The following is a 19,029-nucleotide window of genomic DNA, read 5'->3' on the forward strand; positions in this document are numbered from 1 at the left end:
AGCATATAATAGACTTCATAAGGATTTTATCAATGGACCCAGCAGAGAGCTAAGAATTCTATTCAGAACCTTTTCTCTATTCCTTAATCATTGCTTCTTGTCAAATCATATCTCAGTGGCCACAGAACTTCTACTAGTATCTCCAAAACACCAGTAACTCTGGTTTTGTACTGATCAAGCAAAGACTACAGTATAAGCCCATCTCAGAGCAACTCAGTTTCCCTTTGATGTATATAAAAATGGAATTTAATGTACATGGAAAGTGGTTATCCTTCTCTCTCATACATCCACCTATGGTAACTGCTCAGGCCACTCTTGTGATCTGTGGGCTGTATTACCTGCTCTTTTTCTTTGTTCAGTATTTACGGTCTGCGTTTCAGTAGCATAGACTGTATCTCTAGGTCTCTGTTAAATCCCCAAAGATATGAAGTATGTGGGATAACAGAACCCTTATCACAGACATTGGAATAATGCACTGCTTGAGGAACTTGAAGTTCCTTTCTTGTGAGTTTTCCTGTTTACAAGGCTCCATATAACATATTGACATAATCAGAACAGATATTAGTAACCAGCAAAACTCAGGATGTGATTTCTTGAATTAAAAGAACTCTGAGAAAATGACTATAAGCAATGTTGAGTCCAATAGCACAAGGACAATTTTGTTTTCTAACAGGTAACAGTTCGTAGATCTAATTCTAACTTCAGCTTTTAAGAACTCTACTGTCAAGGAATTGTTTAAAAAAAGAGCACTGTTTGTGTTCAATCCTTTGATCTGCATACCATGGCTTTCTATCTCTCTTCTGACCTCCAGGTTAATATCATAATAATGCTGCATACCAGTACTGTCATAGTTAAGAATTTGTCTCTCTCTACTATAATCTCTCATTTTCAGGGGGTTTATAAGGCTATTTAAAATATGCAGCAGGCTGAAACTTGGCACACAAGGGCTCAGCATGGAAATGAATTTTCAATTTAAAAAGATCTATTTTGTTGCTTTGTAAGATAAAGAAAGTGGGAAAATTTATTTAGCAGAGTGAGATGCTCATATGCTAACTTAAAAATGGACTTGATCTGCAAAAATAAGGTTGATGATCTGCTCTCCTTACATGCACGGGTCTCTTACTGGAACACAACAAAAAAGGAAGTTTTATACTGGCCCATTGTCTGTCTGATCCAGCATCTTGCCATTTACAGTGGCCAGTACTACAAACATTACAGTAATGAAAGGAAGGACGATCCAGTGGTTAGGTCACTAGACTGGGGCTTGGCAGACTGGGGTTCAATTTCCCCCCCGTCACAGTCTGCCTTGAGCCAATCACTTAGTCACTCTGTGCCTCAGTTCCCTATCTGTACAATGGGGATAACAATATTTCCATACTGCACAGTTATGAGGAGAAATAAAGTCAGTGAAGCACTCAAATACTATGGTAATGGAAGTGATATAAGTAGTATCTTTAATAATATGCAAGAAACCCCATAATGGACAATTATGAAATAACCTCCCACTTATGAAATAACCACATTTCTTAACTGCTGTCAGTGGTTGGCTGAGTAAGGCCTGAGAGCTTATCTCTCTAATCTAAAGAAAACAAAATACAAAAAACCCTCCACCCCATATAGTGAAACCAAGGATATTCTCATTCATATATATGTCTAATACTCCTCTGAAGCCTATAAACCTTGTGGCCTCAATGGTATCTTGTGGCAATGAGTTCCACACTAATTATGTACTACCTGCAAAAAGTATTTGCTTTTATCATTTTAAATTTATTCATTTAAATTTCAGTTTAAAGGTCCTCTTGTTCTTATATTATTGAAAAGGATAAATAGAAGCACCAATTTCATTGTTCATATTCTATTCATTATTTTGTATATCCCTTTTATGTCTCTTCTTATTCATCCTCTCTTAACTAAATGAACCCAATCTTTTTCACGTCTCTTCATATGGAAGTCTTGCCACTCCTCTAACTATTTGCATTATCTGATTATGAACTCCTATTTATGTCATATCTTTTTTTGAGACAGGGTGCCAGAACTGAACACAATATTCCAAGAAAGGGCACACCACTGATTTATATGACAGTATTATAACAGTGCAGTATAATCAATCCTATTCTTTATAAAACCTAACATTGCTTACTATTTTGACTACTACTAATTATCAAGAAGAGCTTTTTCATTTACAATAACAACCTAGGTTGACTTCAGAAATAGCTTAGAATCCAGAAATGTGAATTAATAGTTCAAGGTGAAACGTATTGGAAGGAAAATTTTGTAGCTGTCAATACTAAATTTCACTTGTCAACATGCTGACAATTCACCTGTGTTTTTTTGGTTCCACTATTCATCACAGTCTTCTCTGGTTTTGACTAATTCAATAATTTTATGTTTGCAAATTTTGCTTTCTCACTGCACCCCACCCCTTTTTCAGACCACCAATATATTAAATACCCACCCTAGCACACTGCATGTACCCACCACCCAATATAACATACTGCCTGGCTAAAAACTGACCTTTTATTCTTACTCTTTGTTTACAGTTTTAGATCTATGACAGAGCACGACCTTTCACAGAAAGGCTTTAAGCCTCTCATTAGAGACCTAAAAAGCTTTTTGGAATATACTATATTAACCAGTTCTCCTTTATCCATTATTTAGTAAATTACAGCAATATAATTTTTAAGGCTGTTGAATAATTGCAGTTAACTCAAAAAAATTAACTGTGATTAAAAAAATTAATCGTGATTAATCGCACTGTTAAACAATAGAATACCAATTGAAATTTATTAAATATTTTTGGATGTTCTTCTACATTTTCAAATATATTGATTTCTATTACAACACAGAATACAAACAGTATAGTGCTCACTTTATATTATTTTTTATTACAGATATTTGCACTGTAAAAATGATAAACAAAAGAAATAGTATTTTTCAATTCACCTTATACAAGTACTGTAGTGCAATCTCTTTATCATGAAAGTGTAACTTACAAATGTAGATTTTGTTGTTGTTACATAACTGCACTCAAAAACAAAACAATGTAAAACTTTAGATCATACAAGTCCACTTAGTCCTACTTCTTGTTCAGCCAATTGCTAAGACAAATAAGTTTGTTTACATTTACAGGAGATAATACTGCCCTCGTCATGTTTACAATGTCACCTGACAGTGAGAACAGACGTTTACATGGCACTTTTGTAGCTAGCGTTGCAAGGTATTTACGTGCCAGATAGGCTAAACATTCATATGCCTCTTCATGTTTCAGCCACCATTCCAGAGGACATCCTTCCATGACGATGATGCTTGTTAAAAATTTGTGACTGAACTCCTTGGAGTAGAATTGTGTCTCCTGTTCTGTTTTAGCCACATTCTGTCATATATTTCATGTTATAGCAATCTTGGATGATGACCCTGCACATGTCCATTTTAAGAACACTGTCACAGCAGATTTGACAAAATGCAAAGAAGGTACCAATGTGAGATTTCTAAGGATAGATACAGCACTCGACCCAAGGTTTAAGAATCTGAAGTGCCTTCCAAAATCTGAGAGGGACGAGGTGTAGAGAATACATTCAGTCTTAAAAGAGCAACTCTACAATGCGGAAACTATAGAACCCAAACCACCAAAAAAGAAAATCAACCTTTGGCTGGTGGCATCTGACTCTGATGGTGAAAATGAACATGCGTCGATCTGCTCTGCTTTGGATCGTTATTGAGCAGAACCTGTCATCAGCATGGACGCATGTATTCTGGAATGGTGGTTGAAGTATGAAGAGACATATGAATCTTTAGCGCACCTGGCACATAAATATCTTGTGATGCTGGCTACAACAGTGCCATGCGAACACCTGTTCTCACTTTCAGGTGACATTGTAAACACGACGTAGGCAGCATTATCTCCTTCAAATTGCAACCAAACTTGTTTGTCTGAGCGATTGGTTGAAGTAGGACTGAGTGGACTTGCAGGCTCTAAAGTTTTACATTGTTTTATTTTTGAATGCAGTTATTTTTTGTCCCTAATTCTACATTTGTAAGTTCAACTTTCATTATAAAGAAATTGCACTACAGTACAGTAACTCCTCACTTAAAGTCGTCCCAGTTAACATTGTTTGATTGTTACGTTGCTGATCAACTAGAGAACATGCTCGTTTAAAGTTGCGCGATGCTCCCTTATAACGTTGTTTGGCAGCAGCCTGCTTTGTCCACTGCTTGCAGGAAGAGCGCCCCGTTGCAGCCAGCTGGTGAGGGCTTGGAACCTGGATGGACCGGCAGCCTCCCTATCAGCTCCTCGTTCCCCTACGTTCCCTGTGCGGCAGCCGCTCAGCAGGCTATCAAATGCCGGCAGTTCAGCTGTCCCTCCCCTCACTGCCATGTGCTGCTCCTGCCCTCTGCCTTGGAGCTGCTCCCCGGAGCCTCCATCTTGCTGTGCGGGGGATACAAGGGGGGAGAATAGGGTGGCAAATGTCAGGGTGTCCCGCTCCCCCTGCTCCCCACTTACCCCATCTTCCATAGAGGCAGGGCGGACACCCGACAGGGCTCGATGGAGGGAGCTTCCTGGCAGCTGCTGCCGTCTCAGCTTGTTGATCAACTTAGAAAGGGAGTGTACTTAAGAGTGGGGTCAGCCTACTTAAAGGAGCAATGCACAACTCTCTCTCACACACAGAGCGTGTCTCTGTCTGCCATGCTGTCTCCTCTCCCTCCATTTGTGCTGCCTTATAGAGTGTGAGGCTACATTAACAAGTTAAACCTCGAGGGCTCAGACAATTGCTAGTTCATCATTTAGCAGTAAGGCATTCACTGGGAAATATCCCACCCTCTGACTTTACCACCTCAACCAAGCTGCACAATCATCATTGCTGTGTGTGTGTGTGTGTATGTGACCATATATATATATATATATGGTCTTTTGTCTGGTGAAAAAAATTTCCCTGGGACTTAAATCACCCTATTTACATTAATTCTTATGGGGAAATTGGATTTGCTTAACATTGTTTCGCTTAACGTCGCATTTTTCAGGAACATAACTACATCGTTAAGTGAGGAGTTACTGTATTTGTATTAGGTGAATTGAAATAAACTATTTCTTTTGTTTGTTACAGTGCAAATATTTGTAAAAAAAATAAATATACAGTGAGCACTGTATGCTCGGTATTCTGTGTTGTAATTGAAATCAATATATTGGAAAATGTAGAAAACATCCAAAAATATTTAAATAAATGGTATTCTATTATTGTTTAACAGTGCGATTAATCGCAATTAATTTTTTTAATTGTTTGACAGCCCTAATAGTTTTCCTTTGCAGAATAAGTGCTGGTTTGTGTTTTATATTCAATTTTCCTTGTACTGCAGTGCAGTTCATTGGTCTGTAATTACCAGGACCATTCCAATGCCTTTTTATATGAAAGTTAAATTTGCTACTCTCCAGTCCTCACACAGAGGGAATTATGTTAAACTGAATTTTTTGTTAGCAGCTCAGCCATGTAAGTTCCTTTGGAACTCTGATTTTCACCATTTGGTCCAGCGACTTCTTGTTCTTTATCAGTTTATTCCAGCACCCCCTCTTCCGAAACCAAAGAATACCTCCAGCTTTACTATATGAAAAGTAGGGGTCTAGAGCATGTATCTCCAAACGTTCCTTTGTGATTAAGAGAGATGCAAAGAATCAGCTGAGCTTTTCCAAAATTGCTCCCTTCTCCCTGATAGCCCAGGAAACCCAACAATTCTCTTGGAGGCTACCTGCTTCTAACGCAGTGGTTCCCAAACTTTAATGGCCCGCGAACCCCCTGCACCGCTTCCCGCCGCCCCCATTGGCCTGGGACGGCAAACCGCGGTCAGTGGGAGCCGCGCTCGGTCAAACCTGCTGACGCAGCAGGTAAACAAACTGGCCCGGCCCGCCAGGATGCTTACCCTGGCGAGCCGCATGCCAGAGGTTGCCGACCCCTGATCTAATCCCTCAACCTGCTGTCTGTCTGGTTTTAGATTGTGAGCTCCTGGGGGCAGGGATTATGCCTTCTTCTCTATATGGAAAGTACTTATCACATGATGGGGTGCTACCACAAATAAAGAATAACTGTCCAGAGCCAAATCTTTCAGTTTTATTCCAATGTTAGCCATTTAACTAGTTTGCATTTAACTCAGGTGTGAATATACAGGCTGTGTCTTCAAAGAAAAATGTGTTTTAATCTTGAAAGAGATTTAGTATTCAAGTGAAATTCAAAAATCATATATCAGAGGGGTAGCCGTGTTAGTCTAAATCTGTAAAAGGCAACAGAGGGTCCTGTGGCACCATTAAAACTAACAGAAGTATTGGGAGCATACGCTTTCATGGGTAAGAACCTCACTTCTTCAGATGCAAGTGACCTCTTGCATCTGAAGAAGTGTGGTTCTTACCGACAAACGCTTATGCTCCCAGTACTTCTGTTAGTCTTAAAGGTGCCACAGGACCCTCTGTTGCTTTTTTCAAAAATCATACAATCAGAATTGGAAAAGACCTGACAGAAACAAGTCCCTGCTAGCTGTTTATAACAGCAGCACCCAGGAGCACAGCTAATGAGAACCTTCCATTATCAGTTACTATAGTGACCTAAACTCAGCACTGTCTACAAAAATCAAGTATGCGCATCTGTGTGGCAGGATAGGGAAATTATTCATTGTGTACAGCAAAAAACAAAACTGCACTGAAGATTAAAGCAAAATAAAGTGGCCATTCTTCTACGGGGAAACTTCAGCATTACAAAGGGGCAGGGAAGGGGCCTCATCACTAGATCGATAATAAACCATTGGTTTGTACAGTGGTAAGTTTCCTAAAAGGCTGAAAACGTAATCGCGTAGTCAGGAAACCAGGAAGCCAAAGGAGGGGGAATTGCTCGGCCCAGTGATCAGCCCCCCTGCACTGCAAGAACCCGACGCTGCCCCCCTGGTCAGACAGCCTGAGCGCGACTCCCAGCCGGGCCCGGAGGGAAGCCTCGGCTCTGGACCGTGGCAGCTCGCCCAGCCCCCGGCACTGGAGGGGTTTCTCGGCACATCTGGGGTGTATCCGCGGGCTCCGTCCTTGCCCGGGCTGTGCAGCGCCGAGCTCGGCCCGGCCGCTCGCGGGTTAGGCCCAGCGCGACTGCCGGGCAGGCTGGGGAGCCCGCGGGACTCACGGGGACGGTATGGGGGGCGCAGCCTGTGGCCCGGACCTGCCGCCGCCCTGGGCCCACCTCACCCGGCTCCTCCCAGGAGCCTCCGCCCGCTCCTTACCCCTTGTCGCTGGCCCGGCTCCGTCCCGCTTGCCGGTCCCCGGCGCCCGGCTAGTGACGCAGCGCGGAGCCCAGGCGGCGGGAAGGACCGGCGGGCGGAGGGACCGCGGCGGCAGCGGGCGGAGGAAGAGGCGGGGCCAGGGAGGAAGCGGCTGAGCGGACTGAGGCGGGGGACCGGGGAATCTACCGCGTGGGGCCGGGGCTGGGGTAAGCGGGGTTGGGGCGTGTGAGGCCGCGGAGCCGAGCCCTGGGCAGCGAAGGGCTGAGGATGTTGTGTGAAGCCGACACGGGGAGGGGCAGGTGCTGAGGATGTGGGGTGCACCCCTGGGGCACAGGGGCCCCAGGGAGGGGCAGGTGCTGAGGATGTGGGGTGCACCCCTGGGGCACAGGGGCCCCAGGGAGGGGCAGGTGCTGAGGATGTGGGGTGCACCCCTGGGGCACAGGGGCCCCAGGGAGGGGCAGGTGCTGAGGATGTGGGGTGCACCCCTGGGGCACAGGGGCCCCAGGGAGGGGCAGGTGCTGAGGATGTGGGGTGCACCCCCGGAGCATAGGGACCCCAGGGAGGGGCAAGTGCCGTGGATGTGGGGTGCACCCCTGGGGCACAGGGGCCCCAGGGAGGGGCAGGTGCTGAGGATGTGGGGTGCACCCCTGGGGCACAGGGGCCCCAGGGAGGGGCAGGTGCTGAGGATGTGGGGTGCACCCCTGGGGCACAGGGGCCCCAGGGAGGGGCAGGTGCTGAGGATGTGGGGTGCACCCCCGGAGCATAGGGACCCCAGGGAGGGGCAAGTGCCGTGGATGTGGGGTGCACCCCTGGGGCACAGGGACCCCAGGGAGGAGCAGGTGCTGAGGATGTGGGGTGCACCCCTGGGGCATAGGGACCCCAAGGAGGGTCAGGTGCTGAGGACATGGGGTGAACCCCTGAGGCACAAGGTCCTTTGTGTGGGACAGGTATTGAGGACATGGGGTGAATCCTCTGTTACATGGGGTGACCATAGTCATTCATCACAGAGGCTACCCCTCTGGTACCCAGTATTTTTAGTCTCTCTACATATAAAAATATTTTCCATTTATCTGGTCATTATTGTGAGCTTTTTCTGAACTAGGGTTCATTGAAAATTTTGCATGGAAACTGTTTTTGACCAAAAATTGTGTTTTCAATTAAGTGAAAATTTTTACAGAAAGTGTGTGCTTTCTTTGAAATTTTTTTTAAATATTTCATCAGAAAACTAGAAATGTTTAACTTTTTCCCAGAAAGTTAATTCTTTAATTGTAACACTTTCATTTTTTTCAATCAGCTGTATTGTATACTCTATTTTTGTACCATTCTTTTTGAAATAAGGTGACCAGATCTAAACACAGTATTCCAAGTGAGGACATACCATCAATTTGTGTAGTGTAAATATTTAATGTATTTTTCTATCCATTCTTTGTACAGAAATCCTTAAAATCCTCTTCCCTCAAGTACTTAAGGGACTGTTCATGTGAGTAAATTACTCCCAGGCTCAAAATCTCTAGGATTTGGGGTCTCACATTATGTCAACTTTTTTGTTTGATTATGGGTTGTTGGTTTTTTGGTGTTATTTTTTGACTGCCATTGCACATGGTTTTGATGTAGAGAAGAGGATTTGTGCCTTAATTTCAGCAGTAATTCTTATACGAAGAGAGACTAAAAATAAGTTTGTCTTTAATTTTTCATGTGTCCCTTATTTTCCTGAAGTGTATGTAGTGACTAGGTGATTTTAGTTATATTAATGTGCCCATCCTAAATTCTATTGTTGTTTTTATATCATTTTTCATCTGAGATACTTAAAGAACTTCACAAATGATATAAAACCCTCTGAATTTTACCCTATTTATTGATGGAGAAACTGAGGCACAGAGGTTAGGTGACTTCCCCCTGGTCACACAGCAAATTGATGTAAATGGGAATATAAATTTATATTTCCTGAGTCTGATGTCTTAAAACCACAGGTACTATTTTTGCTGTGCTACATATTTATTGGAATAACCATTACATTTGTAAATAACTAAATGTGTTGTGATACATGTTAAATGAAAAGAAACATTGTCAAATGTTGTCCAGAGTTATATTTTTTCCATAATTAAACAAACAAAACGTTTTGCAGAAACTAAGAGCAATGGAAGTGTTTTCATTTTTTGTTTATATTTTCCTGGAAACATGTTTTTAAACAGATACACAGTCCTCTGCAGTGAAACCCAAATTTGTAGCACAGTAAAACAGACTTAGGTGATATTTAGCCCATGTTGGAGAAATTTTAAAAAGTAAATAGCATAATTAGTTAAAGTAAATTGGACTTTTAACGTTTTTCGTTCTAACCAACTAAGCTTGTCTTAGTTCTATAGGTAAATAAATTTGTTTGTTTACAATATCTGCTCTTTAAGCTATGCAGTATAGCAGATGTTGTTAATTATTTGTATTGCAACAGCAGCTAGAGGCCCTAACTGACTCTGGGGCTCAGTTGTGCCTAGTACTAGTATAGAGTAAATGGCAATCCCTCTCCCAAAGATTTTACACTCTAAGGGTATGTCTACACTGCAATAAAAAGCCTGCAGCACTGGGTCTCAAAGCCTGGGTCAATTGGCTCGGGCTTGCAGGGGTTGGGCCATGGGGCTAAAAATTGCAGTGTAGATATTTGGGCCTCAGCTGGAGCCCAGGGACTATTGTGAGGATGATGGATCTCAGAGCCTGTGCTCCAGCCTGAGCTTGAACGGTATACTGCAACTGTTAGCACCACAGTCCGAGGGCATGGCTACACTTGCAGATGTAGAGCGCTTTGAGTTAAACCAGCCTTCGGAGAGTGCAGTAGGGAAAGCACTGCAGTCTGTCCACACTGACAGCTGCAAGCTCACTGGCGTGGCCACATTTGCGGCACTTGCAGCAACATTGGGAGTGGTGCATTATGGGCTGCTATCCCACAGAGGACCTTTTCCCATTTTGTCGCTGTGGCTTGTGGGAAGGGGGCGGGAGGTGCAGGGCATTCTGGGTTCTGTCCCAATGCCCCGCGATGCATCGGTTTGCATTCCAGCAATCCCTCTGCTTCCGTCCACATTTGGTGCCATCTTTTGTGCTGCGCGCTCTGTCTTCCCTTTCGGTCTGCGGGAGTAGAGCCCGAACTTCTTAGGAATATGCTGAGGAATGTCGCCAGCATATCACGTTTGGCAGTCGAGTTACTCCTTAAGATCCAAAATGACAGTGAGGACTCAAGGACAGTGATATCAACTTGATTAACGCATACAACACGAGATTGCTTGTGGCATTCACGGACATGCTCACCACCGTGGAACGCCGCTTTTGGGCTCGGGAAACAAGCACTGAGTGGTGGGATCACATTGTCATGCAAGTCTGGGATGAAGAGCAGTGGCTGCAGAACTTTCGGATGAGAAAAGCCACTTTCATGTGACTGTGTGATGAGTTCGCCCCCACCCTGCAGCGCAAGGACATGAGATTGAGAGCTGCCCTGGCGGTGGAGAAGCAGGTGGCTATTGCAGTCTGGAAACTGGCAACTCCAGACAGCTACTGATTGGTCGCTAACCAGTTTGGAGTGGGAAAGTCTACCGTTGGAATCGTGTTGATGCAAGTTTGTAGGCCATTAATCGCATCCTGCTCAGAAGAACCGTGACTCTGTGTAACGTGCATGACATTGTGGCTGGCTTTGCACAAATGGGGTTCCCTAACTGTGGAGGGGCGATAGATGGGATGCATATTCCAATTCTGGCATCAGCCCACCTAGCATACAAGTATGTTAATTGGAAGGTGTATTTCTCTATGGTTCTCCAGGCGCTTGTGAATCACCATGGGCATTTCATTGACATTAACGCAGGCTGGCCCGGAAAGGTGCATGACACATGCATCTTTCGGAACACTGGCCTGTTCAGGAAGCTGCAAGCCGGGACGTTTTTCCCAGACCAGAAGATCACCATAGGGGAAGTCGAAATGCCCATTGTGATCTTTGGAGACCCCGTTTACCCTTTAATGCCGTGGCTCATGAAACCCTACACAGGGACCCTTGACAGCAGCAAGGAGCGGTTCAACAACAGGCTGAGCTGATGCAGAATGACTGTGGAGTGTGCTTTTGGCCGTTTAAAGGGCCGCTAGTGCTCTCTGTATGGGAAGCTGGACCTGGCCGATGACAGCATCCCTGCGATTATATCCGCATGCTGTACCCTCCATAACATTTGTGAAGGAAAGGGTGAAAACTTCACTCAGGCATGGACCTCGGTGGTTCAACACCTGGAGGCTGAATTTGACCAGCCAGAGAGCAGGGCTAATAGAGGGGCCTAGCACAGGCTTCAAGGATTAGCGGTGTCTTGAGGGAGCAATTTGAGGCTGAAAGCCACCAGTAATGTCTGGTGTCCTGCACAGGAGTGAAGTACAGTGGTTCCAATGTTAGTAGGAATCTGTGTTTGCTACGCTGACTTGCAGTGCCTGTTGCTTTCCTGGGCTAAGATATCTTTTACTTCATGCAATAATAAAGAATGTTTTCAAAGCCAAAAAATCCATTTATTGAAAAGAAAATTCATTTATTGAAAAGAAACAGATCTTCTTGGGAAACAGAAAGGGCAAGGGGGTGGGATGAGGAACGGTACAATCACAGATTTGCGTATGTCCTGTTATCATACTCACCCTTCCTGTCTGAAGTGCTGTGCCATGAGTGCTGCACTTCAGGATGGCTATACTGCATGGTGATGGGGGTTGAGTGCAGTGGGTAAGGGTCGTAGTTTTCAGGGCTGGGTGGTGAAACTACAGGTGTTGGAGGCAGCTGGTGGCGATAAGAAACCGGATGTTGGGGAAAGTAGGTTGGAGGTGACATGGGGGCACCAGAGAAGGAGTTTTGGGACAAGAACTGTGGGTGGGGGGGCGGGCGCGGTAGTGCTCCACCTGCATGGCTACGAGCGCCTGGAGCAAGTCCACTTGGTGCTCCATGATGCTTATTAGCTGATCCGTGCTTTGCTGCCGGAGCACCGCGCTTTTGTGCCAGCGATCCGCATTCTGCTGGTGGATCCTCCTTTCACTCTTCCTCCACTCCTGCGCTTTTAGATTCTCGTTAAGTGAGTGTTGCATTACTTCATGCAGCATGTCTTCCTTGCTTCTACGTGGCCTCTTCCTGAGTCTTTGCAGTCTCTTGGCCGGTGATAACACGGACGGCTGAGATCTCAAGGTTGCATCTGTAAAGGCAAAATGCAACACTGAACAGAGGCAGCATTGTTCACACCAGACAGAGCAATGATTCCCCCGTACTTAAGGAGGGCAAACACAGTCTACACAATAGCATAATTTGCCCATCCAAAGCAAGCGCACATAACCCACGGGAGCCCCAAAATGGTGAGTAAGCACAGGGTCCAGGTGGAATGATTGTTTCATGGCTGTACTGTCCTCTGGGTTTCTGTGCCTTGGGGAGAGCCAACAGCTGTTTTAATGCGCTCTAACTCACAAGTGTAGCCATGCCCTGAGTCTCACAAGCCCAACTCAGCTGCAGCTGTGCCGCTGGTCTTTTATTGTAGTGTAGATGTATCTAAATAGACAAGGGAACGGAGAGAAGGGAGAAGATAATATACAAGCAGAGTGAACAATATAATGGTTTGAAAACATTGTGTTAATTTTGTGATTTTTTTTTTTTTTTTAATGTTTTGGGTGTGGTTTTATAAGGAGGATTAGCTAAAGGACAAGAGAAAGGAATGGTGGTGGTGGAAGGATATATAGGAGAGATAAAGAGGAAGGGGGACATGGAGTGCAGGTACATAAGGCTGATGTGGAGAAACTGTGCAGGAGGAGTTTGATCAAGCAGCCAGTCTGCACAGGGGAGAGAAAGTTAAGCATATGTCTGATGATGTCACTGGTGCCCAAAGGCATGCTGCAGCTGCTTATAAGTTTTAACAGTACTGAGAGAATGATTTCAGCTGGATAATTAAAAGTTTGGCTGACATGACAGTCAGGATGGCTACAGAGCCCTGTCTCAGTGCTACAGCTGGTTTTGTGAGGAAGGAGTCATTTGCAGGATTGGAGTTCACTTTTCCTTACCTGTGTAATTTAACACGCACTTTTGATTATTAAAACTGAAATAACTTAAAAATTAGGGTTGTCAAGCGATTAAAAAAATTAATTACGATTAATCGTGCGATTAAAAATAGTATTCTATTTGAAATCTCTTTGGATATTTTCTACATTTTCAAATATATTGATTTCAATTACAAAACAGAATACAAAGTGTACAGTGCTCACTTTATGTTTATTTTTGATAACAAGTATTTGCACTGTAAAAAAACAAAAGAAATAGTATTTTTCAATTCACCTAATACAAGTACTTTAGTGCAATCTCTTTATTATGAAAGTTGAACTTACAAATGTAGAATTATGTTAAAAAACAACAACCCTGCATTCAAAAATAAAACAATGTAAAATTTTAAAGCCTGTGTGAGTTAACTGCGATTAATCGACAGCCCTATTAAAAAATCTAATTTACTTTTCACCATTAATGCTATTTATATTTTGCATTTCTCTTGTCTTGGATTGTGAGAATAGGCACTAATTAGGGCTGTCGATTAATCACAGTAAACTCACGCAATTAAGTAAAAAAAATTAATGGCGATAAAAAAAATTAATCGCGATTAATCTCAGTTTTAATCGCACTGTTAAATGCTAGAATACCAATTGAAATGTATTAAATATTTTGGATGTTTTTCTACATTTTCATATATATAGTATTCTGTGTTGTAATTGAAATCAAAGTGTGTATTATTTTTTATTACAAATATTTGCACTGTAAAAAACCAAAAGAAATAGTATGTTTCAATTCACCTCATACAAGTACTGTAAGGCAATCTCTTTGTCATGAAAGTGCAACTTACAAATGTAGGGGTTTTTTTGTTACATAACTGCACTCAAAAACAAAACGATGTAAAACTTTAGAGCCTACAAGTCCACTCAGTCCTACCTCCTGTTCAGCCAATTGCAAAGACAAACAAGTTTGTTTACATTTACAGGAGATAATGCTGCCCTCTTCTTATTTACAGTGCCACAGAAAGTGAGAACAGGCACTTCTGTTTTGCATGGCACTTCTGTAGCCGGCATTGCAAGGTATTTACATGCCAGATATGCTAAAGATTCATATACCCCTTCATGCTTTGGCCACCATTCCAGAGGACATTCTTCCATGCTGATGAAAAAATTGTTAAAAAAATAACGCGTTAATTAAATTTGTGACCGAACTTGGGGGAGAATTGTATGTCCCTTGCTCTGTTTTACCCACATTCTGCCATATATTTCATGTTATGGCAGTCTCTGATGATGACCCAGCACATGTTCATTTTAAGAACACTTTCACTGCAGATTTGATAAAATGCAAAGAAGGTACCAACATGAGATTTCTAAGGATAGATACAGCACTCGACCCAAGGTTTAAGAATCTGAAGTGCCTTCCAAAATCTCAGAGGGAAGAGGTGTGGAGCATGCTTTCAGAAGTCTTAAAAGAGCAACACTTGGATGCGGAAACTACAGACCCGAACCACCAAAAAAGAAAATCGGCCTTCTGCTGGTGGCATCTGACTCAGATGATGAAAATGAACATGCATCAGTCCGCACTGCTTTGGATTGTTATCGAGCAGAACCTGTCGTCAGCATGGACGCATGTCCTCTGGAATGGCGGTTGAAGCATGAAGAGACGTGAATCTTTAGCACATCTGGCATGTAAATATCTTTCGCAGTCAGTTACAACAGTGCCATGAGAACGCCTGTTCTCATTTTCAGGTGACCTTGTAAACAAGAGGCAGGCAGCGTTATCTCCTGCAAATGTAAACAAACTTGTTTGTCTGAGTGATTGACCCAACAAGAAGTAGGATTGAGTGGACTTGCAGGCTCTAAAATTTTACATTGCTTTATTTTTGAATGCAGTTTTTTTGTACATAATTCTACATTTGTAAGTTCCACTTTCATGATAAAGAGATTGCACTACACTATGTAGAAAACATCCATAAATATTTAAATAAATGGTATTCTATTATTGTTTAACAGCGTGATTAATCGCGATTAATTTTTTTAATCACTTGACAGCCCTAGCACTGATCAGTTTCACTTTCTTTCTAGTTAGTGTTTACATTTGGTTCTCATGCACTACTAAGAACACTCAAAATGGGTTGCAAACACTATAGAGAGTTATTCAAAATAATTTTTTCCACTTTCTTAAAGACAAGTTCATGGACATATTTTTCATGGTCTTTTTTTCAGAAGAGCCCTGAATTTGGCACAACTTGAACTGACAATATCTGTTAAAACCTTTTTTATGTTTAATTATTCATTAATGAATGTGATACGCCTGACTGCAAAACCCACTAGTCCCATCCATATGTCACCTATTGACACTTAATAAAAATACTTTGCTTCTTTACTGAAACAAGAGCCAAGTATAACTTTATATAATGTTTTGAACAGTAATTACAGGCATGTGTGAGAGCCCAGCGTGTCCAGAACACTTTAATAATGACTCTGTCATCTCTGTCTTACACACTTTCAAACTTCTTGTGCTAGAGGAAATGTAATGACCCAACCAAGCTGGAAGAAAAAGGTGATCAGCAAAAAATTCCTTCCTCCTCTTAGTTCTCTTCACATTACTACATTCTGATTTTCAAAAGGATGACAACTATTTGAAAGTGTATATCTAATCCCCATAATTTTTTCCTGTCCAATTTTGCTTACATTTATTATTGCTCTACTCTGCTAAGAGACAGAAAAAGGAAATTTAAAGCTGGAAGAAGAAGAGGAAAATGCCAGTGAATGAGCATCTGATTTAGATCACCTTGAGCATGTGGTTTTAATGACATGAGGCAAGGGGTTAGTGCTTCCAGCAGGAGGAGCCAGTGAAACTCACTATGGCCTAGTGTAACCTTGGAAAATTAACTGTTGCTGCAGAGAGTATCAGCAGTATCTGTACATGGTTGAACAGCAAGTATAGACCAGGATAAACAACAGAAACAATTATTTTATTTTCTGAAATGATGCTGAACATGGTTTGTACTGGTCTACATGTGTACTTTTACTGTGTTCAACTGAAGCCGTTGTCAGCAATATGGTAACTTTTCTGGTGTAGGCTTATGTGAACTACATTTTTAACCATATTTAATGTGCCCTTGTATAGTGTTCATATACAGTTGTCATTTTTTAAAATGAAGATGAAGGCAGTATCATTAACTATAGAAACTGCAGTGTTAAAGGGAGAGAGAAAAAGCTCCTATTTGAGAGAACAGTTAACTGGGAATAAAAAGCAGGTGCTTTTGAACATAGCAGGTGGGTTTGCATTGATCACCACCATCTGTCTGAGGCTGAATAAGAAATTTCCTAGATAAACGTTTGAGGTAATGAATTATCTGTTTCATGACGAAAAGGTTTTTGATGGCTAGGAGAGTGAGAGCAAGAGAAACTTGCTGGATTAATCTAATCCTTCAGACTTCAAAGATGAATGAAAAATATAACTGAGAGACCAAGCTGAGCATATAATTGTGTAGTTGGTACAGTTGACTGTGGAAGTTAGAGGTCAGAAAATATACTGCCCAATTCTTTGCAAACTGGTTTGTGTAAGCAAGGGAGGAAGGTTTTCCTAGCACTCCTTCTGAAACTGGAATTGTGATATATTACCTGCTCATAGAAGTTGGAGGTTTGTTAAAGATGACCTTCAAAGGATTTTTTCAACAATTGGCTTTTTGCCTTTTTTGCTTCTTTTATGATATATAAAGAAGGCCTGAAAAGTTTGTTGTTTTGAAGGTTTTTTCCCCTAATTTTTTTTTTGTTTTTGTTATAAATATCAGGAATATCTAATGTGCTCTTCTCTGGTTATGCTGGAGGACCCTCTGGAAGGTCTCAGGGATGTTTATTGAGACTTCTAACACCTTAATTGAAAGGGTAAGGAGGTTGAATCTTTAACAGTGCTCACTTTATTTGGGATTTTAGTAACTGAAATTACGTAGCTGTAAACATTAAAAACAAAAAGTTTTAAACACTGACTAAAAATCTCTTCCCCTCTCAATTGCTCAGATTTCTCTTGGCTTTTGTGATGTCACCATTTCGGTAGTTTTCCAGTCATCACAGAGTCTTCCAGCCTTGCCATGACCTGAACGTTTTATATGAAAAACAAGAAGAATTAAATTAAATTAACTTAAATTAAACAAACCCCAAGCTCTACTTTCAGACCACCTTTACATATCATAAAGAAACAAAAAGAAAGGGCATGAGCACAAATTTCTCTCTTCTTCCCCATTTACTGCAGATTATCTTTAAATCTTGTGTGGAGGTTTCTGATGCTCTGTCACTAGAGGCTCTATATAAAGAGCCAAGAAAAAGCCAGAAACAACCCAAACTCTCTGTGGTGACCTATTGTATATCTTTAGAGGTTTATTCTTTTTCTCTAACAAATTGTTTTGATTTAACCTTGTTTGAACTATATTCTGAAAATTAATTCTATATTAAGATATTAAGGACTGGAGTAATTTTTATGGAACAGTATTTTTTCTCTACTGGAAAGACATAGTCTAAAGCATAGATATGAAATGGACAGTGATAATGTACCTAAAAAGGTATGAGTTTTTTTTTCCTCTGTCAAACACTCTGGAGAATTTAAGATTTAATTTAAAAACATTTTCTTAGCCACTCTGGTTGCAAAAATAACTTTCCTAATATGAACCAATATAGTGTTGTCTTCTCTGCAGACAAAGAACTCTGAAACTTTCCAAAAAAGCTCTGAGAAATGTTGTGCCACTGTTCAACTCAAGATAATGTTCTCTCAGAAGCCTAATGATGACACATTAATATCAACATTGTTAATTAGTTCACTGCTGATTATTTTAAGGAAAACATCTAGTTATTGTGTTTTGTTCGTTCCCAACAACATTCAGTAGAAATAGACTAAGAGATGGCTGCCCTCACCCCAGGAGTGTTTTTTAAAGTCTCCTATTGTAAGCAGTGAAGCCCTGTAATAGATTAGTCCTTCCTCTGTCTGACTCTCAGAACCTGAGTCTACACTCAGTCTGAGCTTCTGTCTGCAGCCAGCAATTGCTCATCATCATCTTTTCTCAGTGCAGTCTTTGATAGCTGTTTCCTACACAGTGTAGTACACTGAGAATCTACCAGAGAGCAGCTGGGGAAAGAGCAATAAGCAAAGGAGGCTCTGTTAAGGAGATTGTAGTGGGAGAGAAGAGGATACATTGTAATAAATCTCCTTTTGATGCAGGCCCAGGGAAGTGGGGAGAAAAAGATCTGGATGATAAAAGATGGTAAGGTGAGGTGTGAAATTCAAAGGGTGGGGGAATTATTATATTATTTATTAACTGCTGGCAGGGTACTTAGCACTATATGCATGATGATATTGCAATTCTAACGGTGTTTACATCCTACAAGACAGGCCCAAGTAAGATAAGGGTGAACCAGAAGAGGTGTTCATTGTTGAATATAACTTTGTTTTTTTGTGTAGTTTGGGAGAGGGGGTGCAGACTAGAGGCCAGCATGGTTAAAATGGCGTAAATGTGAAGTATTGACACAAGCAGAGTTACTTCGCACTGGTGTAACTACATCAGACTCTGACCATAGGAGTTCAAGCTGCTTCAAAACAATTCAAGAAACCTGACATTTTTGGGGGGTTCATTGTGGACAGAGAACAGAATGTAATTTGTTTCATTCCATAGAATGAGTTTTATACTGCTGATCTATCTTAACTATCTCATAAGCTGAATTCAAGAAAACAAAGGAGAGAGACCACTTAGGCTGTGCTTTCATTAGCAATTT

At 41.9% G+C, this 19,029-nt stretch overlaps 2 protein-coding genes across 4 annotated transcripts in view; one reads left to right on the forward strand and one right to left on the reverse strand.

Moving 5' to 3' along the window:
• Positions 1 to 7,348, reverse strand: part of INTS12 (integrator complex subunit 12) — a 29,362-nt gene extending 22,014 nt beyond the window's left edge. The window contains exon 1 of the mRNA XM_054029464.1: positions 7,246 to 7,348. The gene's annotated coding sequence lies outside the window, so the exon portion shown is untranslated. The remainder of the gene's footprint in view (positions 1 to 7,245) is intronic.
• A 51-nt stretch (positions 7,349 to 7,399) lies between these two features.
• The window catches only part of GSTCD (glutathione S-transferase C-terminal domain containing), a 137,984-nt gene continuing 126,354 nt past the window's right edge, over positions 7,400 to 19,029 (forward strand). The window contains exon 1 of one of the 3 annotated variants that reach the window (XM_054029457.1): positions 7,400 to 7,451. The gene's annotated coding sequence lies outside the window, so the exon portion shown is untranslated. Of the gene's footprint in view, positions 7,452 to 8,535; positions 8,726 to 17,091; positions 17,155 to 19,029 lie in introns of those variants that run through there. The other 2 variants (XM_054029462.1, XM_054029461.1) reach the window with 2 other exon arrangements.

Source organism: Malaclemys terrapin, chromosome 5 (genome assembly GCF_027887155.1).
Source record: "Malaclemys terrapin pileata isolate rMalTer1 chromosome 5, rMalTer1.hap1, whole genome shotgun sequence".
Taxonomy (NCBI): domain Eukaryota; kingdom Metazoa; phylum Chordata; order Testudines; family Emydidae; genus Malaclemys; species Malaclemys terrapin.